The 20,511-nt window shown below is 34.6% G+C and overlaps 1 pseudogene; it reads right to left on the bottom strand.

Moving 5' to 3' along the window:
• Positions 1-15,559: 15,559 nt before the first annotated feature.
• LOC123247145 lies at positions 15,560-16,223 on the bottom strand (annotated as a pseudogene).
• Positions 16,224-20,511: the final 4,288 nt, after the last annotated feature.

The raw sequence follows: 20,511 nt of genomic DNA, 5'->3' as shown, positions 1-20,511 counted from the left end.
TTGTGTCACTCTTATGAGGGAATGAGCCCTTCAACTTCACCTTTGAATACTACAATAAAAAGAGTATGATTATGCCTCAGTAAGTTAGATTTAAAGATGAAACAAGTTCTGGATATATACCCAATGGGAGGTGGATGCTGTCACTTACATGGTAGGCCAATGAAGGATTTCTTCTCTCAGAAATAGGTCTCTAGAGTCTCCCATGTACATGTCTCCATCTTAGGTGGTCTGTAAATGAACCAAAGGCCCATTGTGTGCATGTTTATGTGTGTTGTGCATGTGTAGCTATACAGAAAAATAAAAATCTAAAAATAAAATTCCATCACTTTATTTGGCAAAAACCAACAAAAGAAGAAAATGACAGAATGAGAAATCACATTTAAAAAAACTAAAAAATGTATAAATATCTTGGAGCCAAACTAAAAAGTCATCGTCAAGACAATTAAATACAACTTAAAAACATGAGAAAGAAAAAAAAGAAAGAAAAATCATTGAATTTTCATTGTTTAAAATTATAATATAACAATCTGATAATGATAACACAATTTAATTTACAGATTTAGTTGTACACAAATCAAGCTACCAATCAATCACTTTAGATAGTTTAACTAAATATAACAAAAGTAACTTATAGGTAAAAAAGAATATCTGGGGAAATGATAACAATACAAAGGTAGGATTCAAATTATATTATTAACTGCAATCTTCAAGTTTATTTGACGCATTTTAAATCAATGGAACTCATTTGACGAACAGGAATGAGAAGCAATTAAATTTAAAATTCCAATTTTTAATAAGCTCAAGCACACAAACTAATTCCCTTTTTAATGAAAATTGCTGGGAAAACTTGAAAGCAAAATGGCAAATGTGAAAAATTGCCATCATTTTATTAGATAGATAGACACATAGATAAATATAGATATAGATAGATACAGAGAAAGTTAGATAAATAGATAGATAGATATACAGACAGGCAGATAGATAGACAGGCAGATATATAAATAGATAGATAAAATAATGTTGACTTTAGTCACACTATGTGCCAAAAGAAGTATAGCTCCCCTTTATATGGAAAAACTTTCTAGCTACTTCATCATACTAGGAGGAAGCCAAGACAACTGGACAAGCATTTAGGTTATACAGTTGTATAAATACTATCTATTACAGTTATAAAAGATATTAGGAAGCCCCCAGCAGTAATCAAAAGTATACTAAAGTAGAAAAAACACTGGATGATCTGTAGACAAGGGACCTCAGGCCATTCCTGCCTATGCTATTTGCTCTTCCTGTGATTTTGGTCATTACTTCTCCTCTCTAGGTTTCAGTTTTCTCCTCTGCAGATGAGATGATTGTACTAGAACTGCTCCAAGGACTAATCTTCAGGTCACAATTCTTCTCTATTTTGATATATTTATTAAATAAATATAAAAATAGCAATTAGTTAAGTGTTCTTTTTGTTCTAAATTCTAGGAATTGGAAATAACATGTGAGGAGATCTTTGAATCCAGCCAGTTTAGCACACAAAATAGAGTAAAATTAAGGCTCCCAAGTCTTATTCTGATCATCTATTTTACAAAAAAAAAAAAAAAAAAAAAGAAGTTCATATATATTATTAAGTAGAGGAGTAAAGTTTCATCTCCAATATTTAAAAGTTAACTAACTGTTTATATAACAGAAAAACTTATAAGACATACTGAGAATTTAAGTATTGCATGCTAATATCTACAAAGAACAGAAAAAAGAATAATAATGATTTTTATCAAATGATGCTCTAACACACACCTTTTGGAACAGTTAGCTATAAATTGAGAATTTCAGTGCATGATTAACTATGTGTTAGTAAGTCTTAGTCTACCCTTCCTCATGGTATGTTAGCAAGGATGTCCCACAGAAAGCTAATCAAGCCTGAAAAGTGACTTTTCATTACCTCCTCCCCATCATCTCCAACCATATAGTTTATAATCATATTAGAAATTTAAATCAAAATTCATAACATTTATCAGTAGATGATGGAGAAATTCGATTTGCATCTTGATTCAGTATCAAAAAAACCATAAAAATTCTGAAAATTGTTTATTCAAGCATATCTATTAGTAGGGTAGATTATAAATTAGATTTACTTTGAAAAGGATTAACATCTTTAATCCATATTCTTAGCATCATCCTTCCCTTAAGTTCCCAATGTCCTTGTACTCTCCTCCATTTTATCAAATGTCTTCCTTACAAAACATGTAAGTCATTTACATAAAAGTATAAATAATAAAACCATTTAAATTGCTAATATTTTGCCATATAAAAAAGAGTGCCCTAAACAATTTGCAAATGATATTACATAAAATAGCAGGCACCAGTTTCCAAAGATGTAAGGCATATGAAATATCTCAGTCCTCTAAAGTCCCCTCAAAAAGCCCCTTATTGCATTGACGCATAAAGTTAATCCTTCCTTTTGGGTGTTTCTTGTTGTTGTTCAGTTTTTTTCAGTCATGCCTGACTCTTCATGACCTCATTTGGGGTTTTCTTGGCCTAAATGCCTGGAATGGTTTACCACCAAAGTGATTAGGTGCTGAGAACTACAAAATATGACATTTTGTACAATGTAGAACACAGAATACCTAAAAGAGAAAAAAATTAAGAAAATCTTTTCAACCTTAATTGCCTTAGGTAACCCGGAATGTCTGAAACACAGAACCTTAAAGCTCAAAGGGCCCTAAGAGATCCTTTAAATCCAACTTCTCTACCTGAAACTATAAGTCCCAGAGTTGTTAAATGATTTGCCAAAGAATCATAGAACTTGGTTTCTCTCTTCTTGAGTCTACTCAGACATCTTTTTATCCATTTCATTTTCTCAAACTTATCATTCATTTCACCTTCAGTGCTCTCTCCTACAATTTGGAAAATAGAAACACAATTCCTAGTTCTTCTTAATCCATTCAAGGCTGAAGCAGGTATAGTCTCTTAGGCCTAAATCCTCTGAGATAATACAGAGAAAGCTCCTCTTGCCTCCCCTTAATCCCAGGGAACAACTTCAGGATGAATTTATACTTTTTTTTTTTGGTGAGGAAAAATCATCTAAAAGACCAAAAGAGGTCAAGAGCATGAAGCATAAAGATAGGCTATTACTCTTTTTCTACTCCAACTGATACTCAACTTGCAACAAGTTCTTGTTCACAACCACATCTGAAAAAGCCTGTGTCTGCAGCTTTTGTAGCTACACTGAATTCCAAAGTAGACTGAACACCCATTCCTAATCATGCAATCCTGATTGGAATGAAATTTGTACTCTGAAGAGAAATCATTCATATTCCAGGAGTGTTTTTCTCCCCTCTGGTCAAATTAACTGTGTAAATATTAAAAACAAAAACAAATATTATATATATATATATGCATATATATATATGCAGAGGCCAGTAAATTACAAAAAGGCATTTCCTTATAAATGATCCATGCATCCCAAAGATTGAATGGATCTAGGAAATGAGGGAGAGCCTGGGAAAAATTAGTAGACAGAAACAATGGGTTCAAATAAACTGTCCTAGATTTTAAAATAGGTCTGGAAAATTTAAAAATACAATACAACACAACATGGTACAATATCCAACAAGGCTGAATGGTTTAAGAAAAACTAGTATAATGCTCCAAGTCCCAATATACTAGTTTTAAAATCTTAAAATCAAAACTGGAAACAAAAATTGGAAAAATTAGTAAAAACAAATCTAGCTTCTTTTTTTCTTTTTAACATTCTGTCACTGGTTTATTCCCATTCGATGCTGTTATGCTTTGGTTCTTTAAGAATTTTTCTCCTTTATAAATTGTTTATTTCAGTTTCCCTCATGCTTAAGTAGGGAGAAACTCAACACTTTTGAAGCTTTACACATTGATATCAAGTCTGAAAAGATTCTTTTTTTTGGTATAGAATCTTCTCCTACTGAAAAAGTCAATTCAAAACACGTTAATGAGTGTATAAGAAAGAACCACCATGCTATTCTGCTTTTTTCCATGAGAAAATTCTATTTTTCCTATATGAGTCAGTTCTGTGAATAGAATTGCAAAAGTCTCTTCACCCAAGGGATGCTGTTGATCACAGAACACAATTGTTCATTCTCCCTTGTTTCCTCTTACTATAACATTCACATGGAATTTCTTGATTTGATTTATATCTCTAGAAAAAAATGGAAAGTAAACATATCTTGCTATTAAAAGTATTTTAAAATTGGGTTAGCAGAGACTCTATTTAACGAAGATTTTAAGTCCTGCTTAAGTTTTCTTACATGATTACACTCAAGTGAAGCATATCAATACTATGCTATATCCTAATCCATGATTCAGATGAAAGCTTTTGCTTCCAGTGACAAGGAACTCACTACCTTCTAAGACAGCTTCTTTTATTTTGTAAATAATAAAATCTTAAAATAATTGTAAAATAGATAGAGTGCTTTTCTGAAAAACAAACTAACAACAACAACAAAAAAAACCCCCACTTAGCTGGAACGTAAAGTTGAGAAAGGAGAATAATGATTAATGAGGATGGAAATTTGGGGATAATTCTAATTGTTAGAAAGTTCTTCCTTACATTGAACCAAAATGTTTCTCTCTGTAACTTACATCCATTGATCATATTTCTCTCCTCTGGAACCAAGAAGAATAAATCTAATCCCTCTTACTCATAATAGTCCATTTGCTATTGCCTAATTCCTTCTTTCAAGAGCACAATGTACATATTTTATGCTATGTGAACTATTTTACGGGTAAATTATTATAATTATTTACATTCATTTTAAGTGCAAGGCTTGTGACTGTCCAAAATGCTGTTTAAGGGCATACAAAGCATATCTCAACTCCAATCCAAAAGCATTCTTGGCTGTTATTAGAATCAGGAATTGTGCCATTTACCTTAAAATAGCTATTTTCAAGGGAAATGGTGGGAATTTCTTTGAAGGTAGAGGACCCATGCTGAGTAAAGAGATAAAGATAACAATTTCCTAATTTTCCTTGACATTTTTATCAAAGATATCTCTATTGTTTTTCCTCTTCAATATTTTTGAGGAAAGTCCAGATTTTTCCCATAACAAATTCAAGCTCCTCCCTCTGACCTTCAAAGATATTCATAATCTAAAAATAGCCAACATATATAATTGTATTTTCTTCTGCTCTTTATAGGGACTTTTCCATTTAAATAAGTCATCTAATCCCCTCCATACAAATAACACCTATTTGTGATGTTCTTTTCCCTGCCTTGTAGCCTATCTATCCTACCCCAACCTTCAAGACCCACCTCTCTCTAATCCATGAAGCAATTTTTAAAACTCTAGTCCACTTTGATCTTTCTTTTTCTTGAATTTCTTGCTCATACAATCTAGTCCATATTACAATATTTAGCACTTAATTTTTATTCAACTATTTCATGTAAATTTGATGGGTAGTCTCCCTGAGGACTGAGATGCTGCCTGAACATTTTTTTTTGCATGTGGAAGCACTCTAGTCCAAAACACATTCACATAACAATTTTTCATTGATATCTTTTGATTAATTCTTTCTGATACTCTTGGCAGCATGGTTATTTTAGAGGCTTATCAAATCTAACTTTTCTAAAATTTTATTCACCTCCTTAATTTCTTTCTTACTCATTTTTTGGTCTGCTTTATCTAGTTCTGAAAAGGAAAGGTTAATGACCTCTAATAACATTGCTTTGTTGCCTATTTCCTCTTTTAACCCATGTAACTTCTCCTTTAGGAATTTAGATGCTGTGTCATTTGGTGCATATATGTTTTGTATTGATATCATTTCATTGTCTATGGTACCTTTTATCAGGATCTAAATTTCCTTCCTTATTTCTTCTAATTAGACTAATTTTCACTTTTGCATTGTCTGAGATCATAATTGCTACTCCTGCTTTTCAAACTTGAGCTGAAACACAATAGATTCTGTTTCAGCCCCTTACCTTTACTCTGTATGTGTCTCCTTGCTTTAAATATGTTTCTTATAGACAACATATTGTGAGATTCTGACATTTAATCCACTTTGCTATTTTCTTCTGTTTTGTGGATGAATTTTTTACCATTCTCATTAATAGTTATGGTTACTAACTATCTAATTCTCTCCATTTTATTTTCCCCTGTCATGGTCCTTTTTAAATGATATAACTAAATTCATTTCTGGTTCTGGTTCTGGTTCTGAATCCACTTTTTACCTCTGTGACCTTGGAAGCAAGTCACTAAACAGTTATTTTTGCTTTGTTTTTAAATAAAGGAATCAATAATACTTATATTACATCTTGGAAGGTTTCTTTAAGGATTAAGATCATAGAAGAGAATTAGAAGGAAATTTTTGAAAAATAATAAGCACTTCATAAATGTTTGTTGACTGTCTGACTGTCATAATCTCAATTTTATGAGAGAACTCAAATTGATCAAGGATTTCTCTAACCAAACCTCTTACATATATAAAATTCTTAGTAATATCAATTGTATTAAATATGAACTAGTATAATTATTTTAAGTAGCTACTTACTGAAGAAAATATTGATTTGTCTTAATAAAAGTAAAGAGGAAAATCTTAAAGAAAGCTGCATATAGAAATATGAAGCTTTTAATTTGCTTTTGATTTCTTAGGCATTTGATTTTTGTTAGACTGTCTTGTTTACATACCACTTATTAAAAATAACAACAAAAAACACCAAACCACCCACTCCATTCTTTTCTGACTCCAGAACTGGATATAAAACAGAACACTAGTGGTTTTCATGTGTTTGTTTGTTTTTAAACAAAGTTGGTCTTTCTCATCAAATCTGCATGCTTTAGATGCCTTGATCCTGAGGAAAGGATGCTAAGTCACATGCGTACCACATTCATTCATTCAATAACTATTTATCAAGGATCTACCATGTATGTCCAAGACACTATGCTAGGTGCTGAGGATACAAATACCCAGAAATGAAATGATCCTTTAAAGAGCATGCATTCTATTTGGGGGTGGGAGGGATACAACATCAACACAGATAAGTAAAAACACAATAATACAAGAGGGGGTGCCGCTAGGGGACAAAGTGAGCCAGGCAAAGAGTCAAGAAGATTCATCTTGCTAAGTTCAAATCTGCCCTCCCACACTTACTAGTTGGGTGACCCTGAGCAAGTCACTTAACCCTATTTATCTCAGTTTCCTCATCTGAAAAATAAACTGGAGAAGGAATTGGCAAACCATTCCATTATCTTTGCCAACAAACCCCCAAAACGGAATTACAAAGAGTTGGACAGGACTGAACAACAAGAACTATCAGAAGGGTGAGCAGCAGCAAATGGAATAATCAAAACTTGGTGGCTAAGCTGCACTTTGAAGGAAGAGTGGTGACAGTGAGAAAAGAGATGATTCCAGGAATGGTCAAAAGGGGCAGAATCAAGAAATAAAATGTCTGCTTTGGTCAGGGCTAAAGCTATTTAAAATATTAGTTAGATATTTGCTTTTGACAAAATTGATCTCTTCAGTCTTTCTCCATAGAGAAAGTACTTAGCAGCTTAGTATTATTAATCTTTGGACATTTTCAGCATTTGTTTACATCTTCTCTACATTCTCTACATCTACATCTACATACATGTTAAAGCAACAAAATCAATAAAGGATCAAGTCAGCCACAGTTTCTTCCACACCTTTGGAAGATCAAGAAACATCTTTCCTTGAATGAAGCTGCTATTGTTGCCCTCCATGCTATCAGGAAGAGCTGGCTGAGCTCGTAGGAAGCACAGTTGCAAATTCATCTCCTTCAAGGGGATCCTAACTTTCTTTAGGAGCATCATCCAACCAGAAACTCTTCCAAACACACTGCTGAGCCTTAAGTACATTTGGAGATGGTAATTTGACTCCCTATCCCCAAACCTCAAAGGATTGTTCCATTTAAAGTCAGAAAGCACCTTTGAGATCATCTAGCCCAATCCCCTCAAGTTCAGATGAAGAGTTGTTCTGGAATGTGGATTCCCAGGAGGCCACAATGTTGCATAGCTTTGCAAAAAGAAACGGAGTTCCTCAATTTGCCCGAGCATCAGCTATTTCACCATATTTGTAAAGTAGCAGCCTGTGGGAACTCGATAAATAAAAAAATAATGTGACTGCTTTTGAGAATGAAAATCTATATAAGGGTTCAGAAGACCTAAAATTCCCTTTTTTTTTTTGAACCAACAGCCTAAAATGTCATGGAAAAATAAGCAATGGCAAGCTTTCATCAGGCACCCCCTAATATCGGCTACTCCTTCAGTGATTCCTTCTGGGGAAAAGTGGAACAGAAACAAATGACAGTTAGTAGGGCTGTAGGCAGTCAATCTGAGTTAAAAAGCATTTGATGCAGGACAATCTCAATATGATAATTTGGGGTTTGATTTGTCCGTTCAGAGGCTTATTTTGATAACTTTGGAGGAGGGGTGACAACAGAGGTATCTTTTTTTTTAAGTAACCAAAAATCCCACTTCCTTTTTGACTCACATGAAATTGACAAAAAAAAAGGGAGGGTTGGTCAATTGACACATTAATACTTGTAGTCAAATTCTCTCTTGAGCATCTGGGTTCCAGGATTTCTTTGCTTTTTTTTTTTTAATGAACTCCCTTCCCCCTGGAACAATCAGAATTTCTAAAACATCACTTCTACATCTGTCAGCTAATCCCCTTCAGTTATTGATTATTAAAGTATTTCCACCAAATGTTTAAGCTTAAATATGAATATTTTGTTTTGTTTTGTTTTCTAAATCAGGCAATGACATATAGTTATAGGGGGAAAAAACCACCTATTAGTTGTTAAGAGGATTGGGTTCTGGTCTCAGAATAACTACAAGGTCACTTGAGATATTGAGCCAGAATTTTAACTTATGTCTTCTGACTCAAAATCCAGTTTTCCTTCCACTGTACCCAAATTTGTGCTAGAGCTCTCTTGTGAGAACTAGTTGCTAAATTTTCATTGGCACTCTATGTCTTTTTGATTGGCAACACTACAAATTGGGCCTTAATTTGTTTTTTCTTGATTAATGTAAGTATTATAAATATATTGGGTAAATATTGATAAAATAGATGAAACTTGAGTATGAGTGCATACATTTTTTTCAGCATCTGGTTATTAAACATTTAGCTTCATACCACTGATTCTACCATATTGCTAAGCATTTTACTTTATATTGACCACTCTAAGGTAGCAATCAAATCTTGTTCCTTTTTCTTTATTCTCCAGCACCTGTCACTTACCGACTGTGGTCTTGAGCAAGTCAGTTAATCTTTATAGGCCACAGTTTCCTCATCTATAAAATGAAATCAGACTTGATGATCTATTGAGGAGTCAGACTGGTTTTTTGTGTTTTTTAAGTAAATTACATTTACTTGAATATAATGCAACATTTTAGTAAATTTAATTTAACTTCATTCTTAGCTCATAGACTATATAAAAACAGGAAGCAGGCAAGATTTTTCCAGTCATAAATTTCCAAAACTTGATATAAGTAAGGTTCCTTCTAATTAAAAAAAAAACTCTGATTCCATCATTAGTGTTAATATTTTATGAAGCGAAGAAATCTTCGCTGTACTTGCAATTTCAACTAAACCCAAAGAATTTTCTGTATTATGTCTATACATCATGGCTTTATCTTCACACTCCACAGCAAAGACATTAACCTTAACTTCGATCAAATTGACCATCTGCATCGTGAGATAGTGACTGACAAGAACCAGGAAGAATTGGTTGTTTTGATGGTGAGCTTATATGTATGAATGTATCATGATGACTTGTTTACTTTATGTTCCAGATATATTGACATACTTACTGTTATTCAAACACAGTATTCCATTTCCCAATTCTTTGCCTTTGTACTGGTTGTCCTTCATGCTAGAAATCCTCTCACTAAATATCTCTGACTCTTACTTTCTTCATCTTTCTAGAAGACTCAGTTCAAATCTCCTCTTTGGCAAGGAGCCTTTCCCAGGCCCCTGTAATTCTAATAACTTTCCTTATAGCTTACCTCCAAATCACCTTTTAATTTTTTAACCATTACCTTGTCTTAGAATCAATAGTATGTATTGGTTCCAAGGCACAAGAGAGGTAAGGGCTAGGAAATTGGGGTCAAGAGAAATGCCCAGGATCACATAGCTAGGAAGAGTTTGAGAACTGATGTGTACCCAGGACCTCCCATCTCCAGGCTTGGCTCTTTATTTATTGAGACACCTAGATGTCCCCAAAATATCTTTTACATATTTCATATATACATAATTGTTTGCGTGTTATCTCTTCCATTAGAGTGTGAGCTCCTTGAGGGCAGGGATTACTTTCTGTCTTGTAGGTGTTTACTGTTGTTGTTGGGTTGGGGGGAGAGCTATTTGGGTCTTTTCTCTCCAGTGTTTAGCAGAATTCTTGGCACATGTTAAACACTTAATCAGTGCTTTTGGTTGACTGACTAATCAGTTTTATGAACTAATTGTTGGAAAATTCATCACAAAACTCATTGTTTTCTTTTCCTAAAAATACTTAGGTGAAAAAATTGTCAGTCATGATAATCCTGAAAATCCTCTATTGATGCCTCCCGCACAACCCAGATAAAGCTCTAGGAAATCAGTGATTTCTTTAGTTTGGTTATTTGGAGGCCATTTAGAAAATGCAGCAGGAGACTGTTTGATTTTTTTAATGGATATCTGTGCATAATAAACACCTATATTTCATCCAACCAGAATAAGAATCCAGAATAAATCCTTGATGGAGGCCTGCCTTTCAAAGAACCTGCCCTGTGGGTGTTTGCCAACAAAGTCATCACTCTCAATCTCCCAAGTTATCACACTCAAAATATCCCCATTCCTTTTTCAGTTTGCATCTTGCATGAATATCTTGTGGTTGAGTCCATTAGTAAGTTATAGCGATAAACACCTGGAGTCTATCAAAAACAAAGAGAGGCTTATTCCATGGGTATAGCCTAGCCTGGTGAGCACACTGAGCAGAAACAAACTACATAATATAAGACTTGAGAAGGAATATGTTTTTTATGATGTGCCAGCATAAGGGAGATCAAAGGCTAAAGCCAAATAAATAGCAACTGGGTACCAGCAGAGGAAGCATATTTAGACTTAAAATAATCAGAAACAAACCCAAAGAACACTAACACCCTCCAAATTCAGAGGCAACATTTTCTCTCTCATAAATAGTTTAAAATTGGCAAGGTTTTTCTTTTTTTTTTTACCTAATTACCTTATTTTCAGAAGAAACCTACTTTTTACTGTCTCCAACAATAGTGACAAGTCAAGGCAACAGTCAGAATTTTTTTGTTCCCCATCCCGTCCACCTCCCTGTTTCCCCAGCCCCCTACTACCCCACCTCACTACTCTGACTCCTTCCCCTTACCATCTAGTGCCCTCTTATTGAATTTACCTTGGCCACATTTTGGAATTTGCCAGCTGACATTAACTCATTTATTGAGCTTGACTCCTTCTTATCTAAAACATCTCCTGGCAAACTAAAACAATCTGTCTGGCACTGGTTGATTGGCAGAGCAAATTTTTCCAGGTGGTATGACCAGCCTCCCAGAATGACTTGCCAACCCATTTTGTCAGGCAGACCGATCAAAAGGAAAAGATCCAAACCACTAATGTTCAATGTCATATTTAGTACCTGCAATGTATCTATAAAAACAGTTTTAATGATCACTGGTAACTGGGGAAAAAATGTTACAGATTGGAAGAGAGGGAGAGAGGGTAGGAAGGGAATGAGGAAGGAGGTAGATATGAGAAAGAGTAGTGAATTGACAGCCTCAGCCCTGGGGGCAAAAAGCTACATCTGTACTTGATTTGTCAGGGATTTACATTAGTGAAACTTTAACTCTGCAGATGATACATAAGATTACACTTACAGAACAAGCTTATGCAAATACAGCTTAAACGCAATGGTATGTGGGCCCAGACAGTGGATTTGGCAGTTTTCATTGAGTCTGGTGGCTGGGTTTAATATGTTCATTTACATGAGGATTAGGACATCTGGAAAAGTAGCATGGTAGTTTATTGAAACATAAATAACATTAATTGAAAGGTTACAGGTATGCAAAACACTTCATATGTGTAATGCAACATTCCATGGAACAAACTGCTTCCTTATTCAGATGAAGCCAAAGGGGAAAAAAATCTCACTTCCATGGAGAGAAAGGGTCATTCTGACAGTCCAGCTTAATGCCAATTCAGATAGCAAGGGTAGGGAAGCGATACAGATTTCCATCCTCCTTTCATGGTATACCATCTCTTCAATATCTGTACCATATCCTAGCAAAATATCTCAGGCACTGAGATAAACATCAGCAAGGTATCAACTAAATTAAATTTATTTTCAGTTGGATATCCCCAAATTGTCATGCCAGTTTACAGATAGAAAAACATGGCTGAGCTCTTTAGTTATTTCTTCAACTAGGTTTATTTTTGTTTTAATTCTGTAATGTATACTTACTTGCTGGTAATGTAGATTGTGAGTTAATGTCTCAGAGCATTGCTTAACATCAATATAATAACAAATTACTCAATGGAAAATGCACAAAGATTGATAGCACATGATTTAGAAATTGAGAGGAAAGCTCAGGTGGTTTGCAATAATTTCAGTATCTCCACATTCATTTATAATTTGGTAACCCATTCAGAGGTCCCTTCATCACTTAACTCCCAAATAAAGAGACTATATAAACCGCCTATAGTCACCAAAATATATGTTCTTACCGTGTAAAAACTAAACCTTTCCTTTTAAAAAAGCCATTGATACAAGATATCGGTGTGCTGGTTCAACAACTGTGTGTCCATGGAGAGGCAGAAGGTCAAGAAACTTCTGGAATTTACTCCATCATTATATCAGTCAGATACAAAGTAATCTAAATAAAGAAAAGAACTAAATGGCCAAAAGTAAGAGAGGGAAGTCATAGCAACAACAAATGATATATTGTGTTTAGCATTGTGATTAGCAAGATGCAGCACAGATATTAGATAGAAGACTGGTTTTGGGGCAAGCAAGACTTGGATTTCTGACATATAGAAACTCTATCATCATTAGTAATGCATTTAATCTCTCAATGATCTCATGGCAACTAAATTTAACTTCGAATTCTTCAATTTCTAACTAAATTTAACTTCAAATTCTACAATTTCTAAGTTGACTAATATCTATAAACAGAATAAAGAGCCAGTGCAGATTCATCTAGAACAGATCCTGTGAGATTAACATTAAGTCCCTTTTTTTAGTAAATTTTTATTTATATCTTTTTTTACATCACCTAGATTTCACCATGTAGTCCTCTTCTTCTTCCCTCTCAGAGAACCATCTTCAAGTCCCTTTCAACAGGATTATGACACAAACAAGTGAGAGGAAACCTGTGGACATAGTTTACTTAGATTTTAGCAAAGCTTTTGAACAAGTATTTCATATTAATCTTGTGGGAGAGATAGAGAAGTGTGGATGAGGTAATAATACTTTAATTTGAGTGACAGATTCAGAGCCATCAGTATGAAATGATTCAAAATGTAGTTGTTCATCATCCAATTTCAGCATGATAAGATGTCCCCTTTGGTGCTCCCCAAAAATGTAGACTCAGTTCTACACTGTGTATCTACATTTGTATCATTGGCTTGAATAAAAACATAGAATACTCACCAGATTTGCAGGTGACACAAAGATGGGAGGAATGATACCACTCCTGGGTTTGTACCCCAAAGAGATAATAGGGAAAATACATGCACAAAAATATTTATAGCCTCATTCTTTGTAGGGGCAAAAAATTGGAAAACAAGAGAGTGTCCATCAATTGAGGAATGACTGAACAAATTGTGATGTCTGATGGTGATGGAATACTATTGTGCTCAAAGGAATAATGAACTGGAGGAATTCCATGTGAACTGGAATGGCCTCCAGGAATTGATGTAGAGTGAAAGGAGCAGAACCAGGAGAAAATTGTGCACAGAAACTGATACACTGTGGCACAATCGAACATAATGGACTTGTCTACTAGCAGCAATGCAATAATCCAGGACAATTCTAAGGGACTTATGAAAAAGAACGCTATCCACATCCAGAGAACTGTGGGATTAGAAATGCAGAAGAAAAATATATGATTGATCACATGGTTCCATGGAAATATGATTGAGGATGTTGACTTTAAATAATCACTATTGCAAATATTAATAATATGGAAATAGATTTTGAACAGTGATACATGTAAAACCCAGTGGAATTACCCATTGGCTCTAGGAAGGAGGAGAGAGGAGAAAAGGGAAAGAACATGAATCATGTAACCATGGAAAAATATTCTTAATTAATTAATTAATTTTTAATATAAAAAATATGGGAAGGATAGCTAACATACTGAATAATAGAGACAGGAATCAAAAAGATACTGACAGGCTACAGTATTATGCTAAATCTAATAAGGAAGAATTCAATTAGAATGAACAGAGTACAAAATATAAATTTCAGAAGTTTATGATTAGAGAAGCAAGGTTAGATACACATTACCTATTATTTAAAAGAAGTGCTTTTTTTTAAATGCTTCACTTTTATTATAGAACCCAAAATACAAAACTCATTCCAAGGCTTCAATTTAGACTGACATCACTGAAAATGGTCCATTTTCTCACTATTCCAGTGGTGGTCATCCCAGCAGTTACCTGATTAATGCTTCCTTCCGAATAAGAATACTTTGCCTACAGTGGATTTAAAACTTATCAAAGTTGAAGTTAACAGTCTAGCTTATTTCATAATCACTTTAAGCCACCCTTTCAAAGCATGGTTACCATTCCCATGTATGCTAAGCATTATAATCTTTAAAAAGCTGCATTCAACTGATACTCAATTCACATAAATTAAATTCTATTCTATTGACAGCTCATACACAGGAAGAAGATACACTATTCATTCATGTGATTATTTTAGTCTTCAACTTTATCCTTCTTCCAAAAGCCACCTTAGGTACACTAGCTAGTGTGAAAATCTTTAATTACTGTCTAAATAAAATATGTTCACACTTTCATGTAACAGTAGCAAAGTTTTTTTAACCTGTCCAGCACCTATCTTTACTTTGTGAAATGTATGACTCAAGTATCTTAACTGATGATGATGTTTTAAAAACAACTAGTCATAAAAACGTAAAGGCCATCTAAATAGTAACATGGTATTTATCTACCATAGACCACACAAAACAGGTTTTAAAATGCTTGTTTTATAAACAAGGGATAAGAGCTCACTTGCTTAGATATTTGAAATACAACTTTATTATGATCTAAACGAAAAAAGGAATGGGAATGACAGTAACAAACAAGATTCACCACTGAATAATATGATGGGACTGCAGCAGTCTTATATTTGAAACTCAAGGGGATGTAATTGTGGTCCCAAACAGCTAAATACGCAGGTCCAAAATATGAATTATATTTTTTTAACCTGTCACATTCACTCCAAAGCCCATTCATCTCCTTCAGCATCCCAAAGATTAAGCACATGTTCTGCTCAGCTATATAATAAAGTGGCAAACACGCTACACCACTGACATCACAGAACAGTTGCCTATAAAACTAGACATCCAATGCTGGGCTCTAGCTTCATTCCCTTACAGGTCATCATCTTCATCGGGGAGCGCAGTTGTCTGAGCAATCTGTAAGTCCTGCTCATACTGTGCTGCCAGTGCTGGGTCTATAACAACCTCTGGAGGTGCAAGAGCAGGCATGGCAACAAACTCCAAATGAGGTTCTCCAATAAGTTTTCGAGCAAGTCAAAGGATGGGTTTCTCAAAGTTGTAGTTACTTTTGGCTGAAATGTCATAGTACTGGAGATTCTTCTTCCTGTGGAAGACAATTGATTTCGCCTTGACTTTTCTGTCCTTAATATCCACTTTGTTGCCACACAACACTATAGGGATATTTTCACAAACTCCTACCAGATCTCTATGCCAGTTAGGTACATTCTTGTAAGTAACTCTTGATGTTACATCAAATATTATAATGGCACACTGAGCTTGGATGTAATCACCATCTCTCAGACCACCAAATTTCTCTTGGCCAGCTGTATCCCATACGTTGAATTTAATAGGACCTCTGTTAGTATAGAACACAAGGGGATGGACCTCAACACCCAAGGTGGCTTCATACTTCTCAAATTCACCAGTCAAGTGATGTTTTACAAATGTAGTTTTTCCAGTACCTCCATCACCAACTAATACAAGTTTGAATTCGACTTGGGGTTCTCCTTGGGCGGCCATCCTGATGTTGCGCACATCCACTTGCCCCCTTCCCCGACTCCCTCCGCATGGGCTACACAGCCCAGGTCTCCTCACACAAAGCCCACCAAGCCAAAACCCAAAAGAAGTGCTTTTAATGGGCTACAAGCTTAATAAATGTTGGTGTAATAACATGGTAAAGCAATAATGTAAATTAGGTCAGTATAGCTTCTGAGAATAGGGCGGTTATATTCCCATCATCTTATGCTCTTTTCAGACCTCATCCCCAATATTGTGATCACTTCTGGGCACCACAGTTCAAGAAGAACATTGATAGACTAGAGAATATCCAGAGAAGGAAACTTAAATAGTGGCAGACCTTGAGACTATGGCATAGGTAGATTGGTTAAAATCACAAAAATCTTTATCCCAGAAAAGATTTAGCAGAGACAGGATGGTTCTGTTTGAGAATGTGAAAGATTATCATGTAGAGGGCCTATAAACTACACTTAGTGGTCATAAAGGACAGAATCAAGAAAAATGAGAGGAAATTTCAAAAAGAACGACTTTAAAACTAGTAGAAGTTAGAGGCCAATTTAGCCTTATCATAAAGAAAAAACTACTTAATTAGCTTTTTTACAAAAAATGCAGTGAGGTACTTCAAGAGGTAATAGCTTTTACCTCATTGTAGTTCTTCAAACAGAAGCTAGATGATGATTCTTTAGGAATGATAGAGTGAAAATATGGGTTGGACTCATCTCAAATTCTCTAATTCTGTTAATTGACCACTCCCATAAAATCCTAGGTCAACAATAATAGTAACATAATGATGATGATGATAATGATGATAAGTTATGATTATCAAAGGAGGAAGAAATGCTTTAAGAAGATAAAATGAGTTTAATGGAGGATTGGTAATAATGGCCATTCTTATGAGCATAAAGAGAGTGCCACTTGTGAAATTTCCCATAGGGAAGAAACTGGAGAGACTACTTCTAGGAGAATTGTAAAGATATGTAATGGCAGATATATGTAATGAACTAGAGAAGGAAATGGCAAACCACACTAGTATCTTTGCCAAGAAAATCCAAAATGGGCTTACAAAGAGTTGGACATGACTGAAATGACTGAATAACCACAAGTAATGGTACTACTGTGGAGATATCTGGATCATGTACATATTTTGTAACTGATGCTGGTCTTCTAATCACATGGTGAATAGACTTGATTGATTGTAGCTACAAAGGTACAAGGAGAGAATTCAAAAGGCATTAATTGGCCTTACATCCTCCCTTGGTTTGACTTCTTCAAGTCTGGAGAAGTTCCAATAAGAGATAGCATTCAACTTCCTGTAATAATTAGATAGTTAGATTTTTAAAAATAATTTAAATAGCTAGTAGCTATGAAGAACTTCCACTGATCACCATCCTTCCTTGCCCAACAGGTTTTCAACTAGAGAAATTAAAATTACTCATGGGGAGATTTCAAGTTAACAAAAATTTATTAACAACTTAAGGCATTCAAATCAATAATACCAGGTACTTGGGATGCAAAGAACACTATGATACAGGCCTTGCCAGGAAAATGGTATATAGCTACAAACTTGGTGAACCACACTAAACTCCCATTGAAAGAAAATATTCCCAAATACAAGTTGTTGCTAGTAAAGTAGTCTTGGGCATTACTTAAACTGACAGAAAATCAAGGAATTTGAGGGAAAAGATGGAGTGAAACAATCCCATTGAAGGTAAATGACCAGACTTATATTTTATATTTTGGGTGTGACCTTCAAATGACTGGACATTTTGCTTTTTCAAGACTTTTAAACAGAGTAACAGAAACACTAGTGAATTAAACACAACAAGAATGTGGAAAATTAGTGAAGGAAGCAATGTCAAAGCAAATTTCCCTCAGGAAAGAGATGATGTCAGAACAACTTATTCCATAGAACGTGTTACTGTTGCTCATCATCTCAATTAATCTAGATATCTGTAGTATTTAAATATAGCTCTGAGGTTTGCTTAATTTGGAAAAAAAAGTATGAGTAACTGAAATTGTAATACATTTTGGGATTTCTGGCCAAAGAAAACGTTAACATAGTAACCAAAATGTCTTATTAGGTCTGTGTGATTACAGTGACCTATAAAGCTTCTACCAGAGTCAATGAAACCAAATACTGAGGATCATGACAACTAGATCTTGTATATATGACTGACTCATTTTCCTAACAATGCCAAGAGTGAACAAGAATTACTTCACTCCTATAAGACAGACTAACATGACAAAAAAGGCACATGATAAATATTGAAGGGAATGCGGAAAAATCTGACTGAATTGTTTTCCTTTATAAGTCTATCAATTAAGTTTTCAATTTTTCCTAAAGAATGTATGCTATTTTCTTGTTTTAAAGTTTGGAAGATGGGCCAGGGTCCTTGGGGCTGGAGATACAAATACAAAAGAAAAGACTGTCCTTCCCTTCAAGAGTTCATATGCTAATGGCGGAGCCATAACTTAAAGGAGTACAGTCCAGGGAGAGGCACTTTTGTGTGGAGCTGTTCCAGGAAAGAGAGTAGAGCCATAGAGAAGACTGGCACTCCAATTCCAGAAACAATGGCAAAATTCATTTGATCAATGTTCAAGGCTTCAGAACTGAAGTAGACTTGAGAAGGTCACAAGCAAATCAGCAAAGCAATTGGCCAGGCTATAGAGGAGACTGTCAGGAGAAAAGTAGGGATTAAAGTGATATATGATGGCTGGGGATTTCTTGAAATGGTGGAGATAATTATAGCCAATGAGATAATATATTCCAAGTGTTTTGTGACTATATAGCACAATATAAATAAATGTTGACAACTATTATTATTTTAATAGTTGGCAGAGCAGTGTCAAATGGATATACTTATTTAATTCTAGCAAATTTAATGATTCAATATCTTCGAAGAATTCCCAGTGACCCATACAGTTTCAAAAGAAAGAAGTAAGGTTAGAATGGGAGTTAATTAGATCAGAACTGAAAGACAGAAGGTTTAATTCTAGTTCCCTCACTGATGATTCACCTAACCTATCTGTGACTTTTTTCTCAGCAAACTAAGAACACCTGTCTCTTATCTACATTTGGGGATACTTTCAAGATTAAGTAAAAGATAGAAAGTTCCATTCAACCTTGAAAACAAATGCCATATAAAGGATCATTATTAGGACCGTGACATCATCCAAATCTAAACCAAGAAGATCAAATGTACTTTTAGGAAAAATTAAAAATGTGAATAATGGGCTTATAAACACTCAAGTAGTCTGAAAGTTCTAAAACAACAACCAAAAAAAATTTTTAAGTATGTAACAGAGTCCCACTACAGCTATAAAGAAATGAAGCAGTTCTCACAGTGCAATTTTGAATTGGTTGATGATAATCATGATTTGCATAATAGACATTAGAACAAGAAAATGGCAAGAAGGTAAGAGAATCAAGTATATTGTTTGTGAGCTCTAAGGGCATAAGTAAATGGGATAAGAAATAGGTAATTTAGAAATAAGGACATAGCAGAGAAACATTTAATTTGAACATTTTAAAGAATAATGATTTTAGAGTCAGAAGACATGGGCTTAAATCCCATCTTATTCCACTAATTAACTCTGTGATGTGGGAGAGAAAAAATGAACATGAAAGTTAAAAAGAACAAGGGCTTTGGAGTCAGAAGATCTAGGTTTGAATCCTACCTGTGCTTCTTCTTAGCTGTGCATCTGAAATCACTGGCATTTGGGCTTATCTGTAAAATGGGATTGATACCTCTCCCCTGCCTACTTCAAAGGATTGTTCTGAGGTTCAGAAGAGCTAACAAGTATTTTGTAAACTGTACAGCATATGTAATTGTCAGATTCTGTGAAACATGAAGTAGGTTAGGACTATATATATGTATTATATAATATGATGATATAGGCAATTCTAATCAGGAAAACCCTATCTGCCAACTAAACGTCTAAGAGATCTTAGGGGCCTGGGAGGCTAATTGACTTATCCAGAGTGACCCAGTCAGTATGAGTCAAGAGACAAGACTTAAGCCAAAATCATCCTGACTGATATCTATTTTAAATAATATTTTATTTTTCCCTTGTTGTATGTAAAAATTATCTTTAAACTTTTTTTAAAGTTTTGAGTTTCCAATTCTCTTCCTTCTTTTGACCCACTCTCCCTGCCTTCCTGCCTCCTTGAAAAGGTAGACAAATACAATATAGATTTTACATGTGCAATCATGCAAAACATTTTTTCATATTAGTAATTTTGTGGAAGAGACTTCAAATTTTTTAAAAAAGAGAAAATGAAATATAATAT

Source organism: Gracilinanus agilis, chromosome 4, assembly GCF_016433145.1.
Source record: "Gracilinanus agilis isolate LMUSP501 chromosome 4, AgileGrace, whole genome shotgun sequence".
Taxonomy (NCBI): domain Eukaryota; kingdom Metazoa; phylum Chordata; class Mammalia; order Didelphimorphia; family Didelphidae; genus Gracilinanus; species Gracilinanus agilis.
The sequence above is the reverse complement of the archived record's forward strand: the minus strand, read 5'-3'. Positions and strand labels throughout refer to the sequence as shown.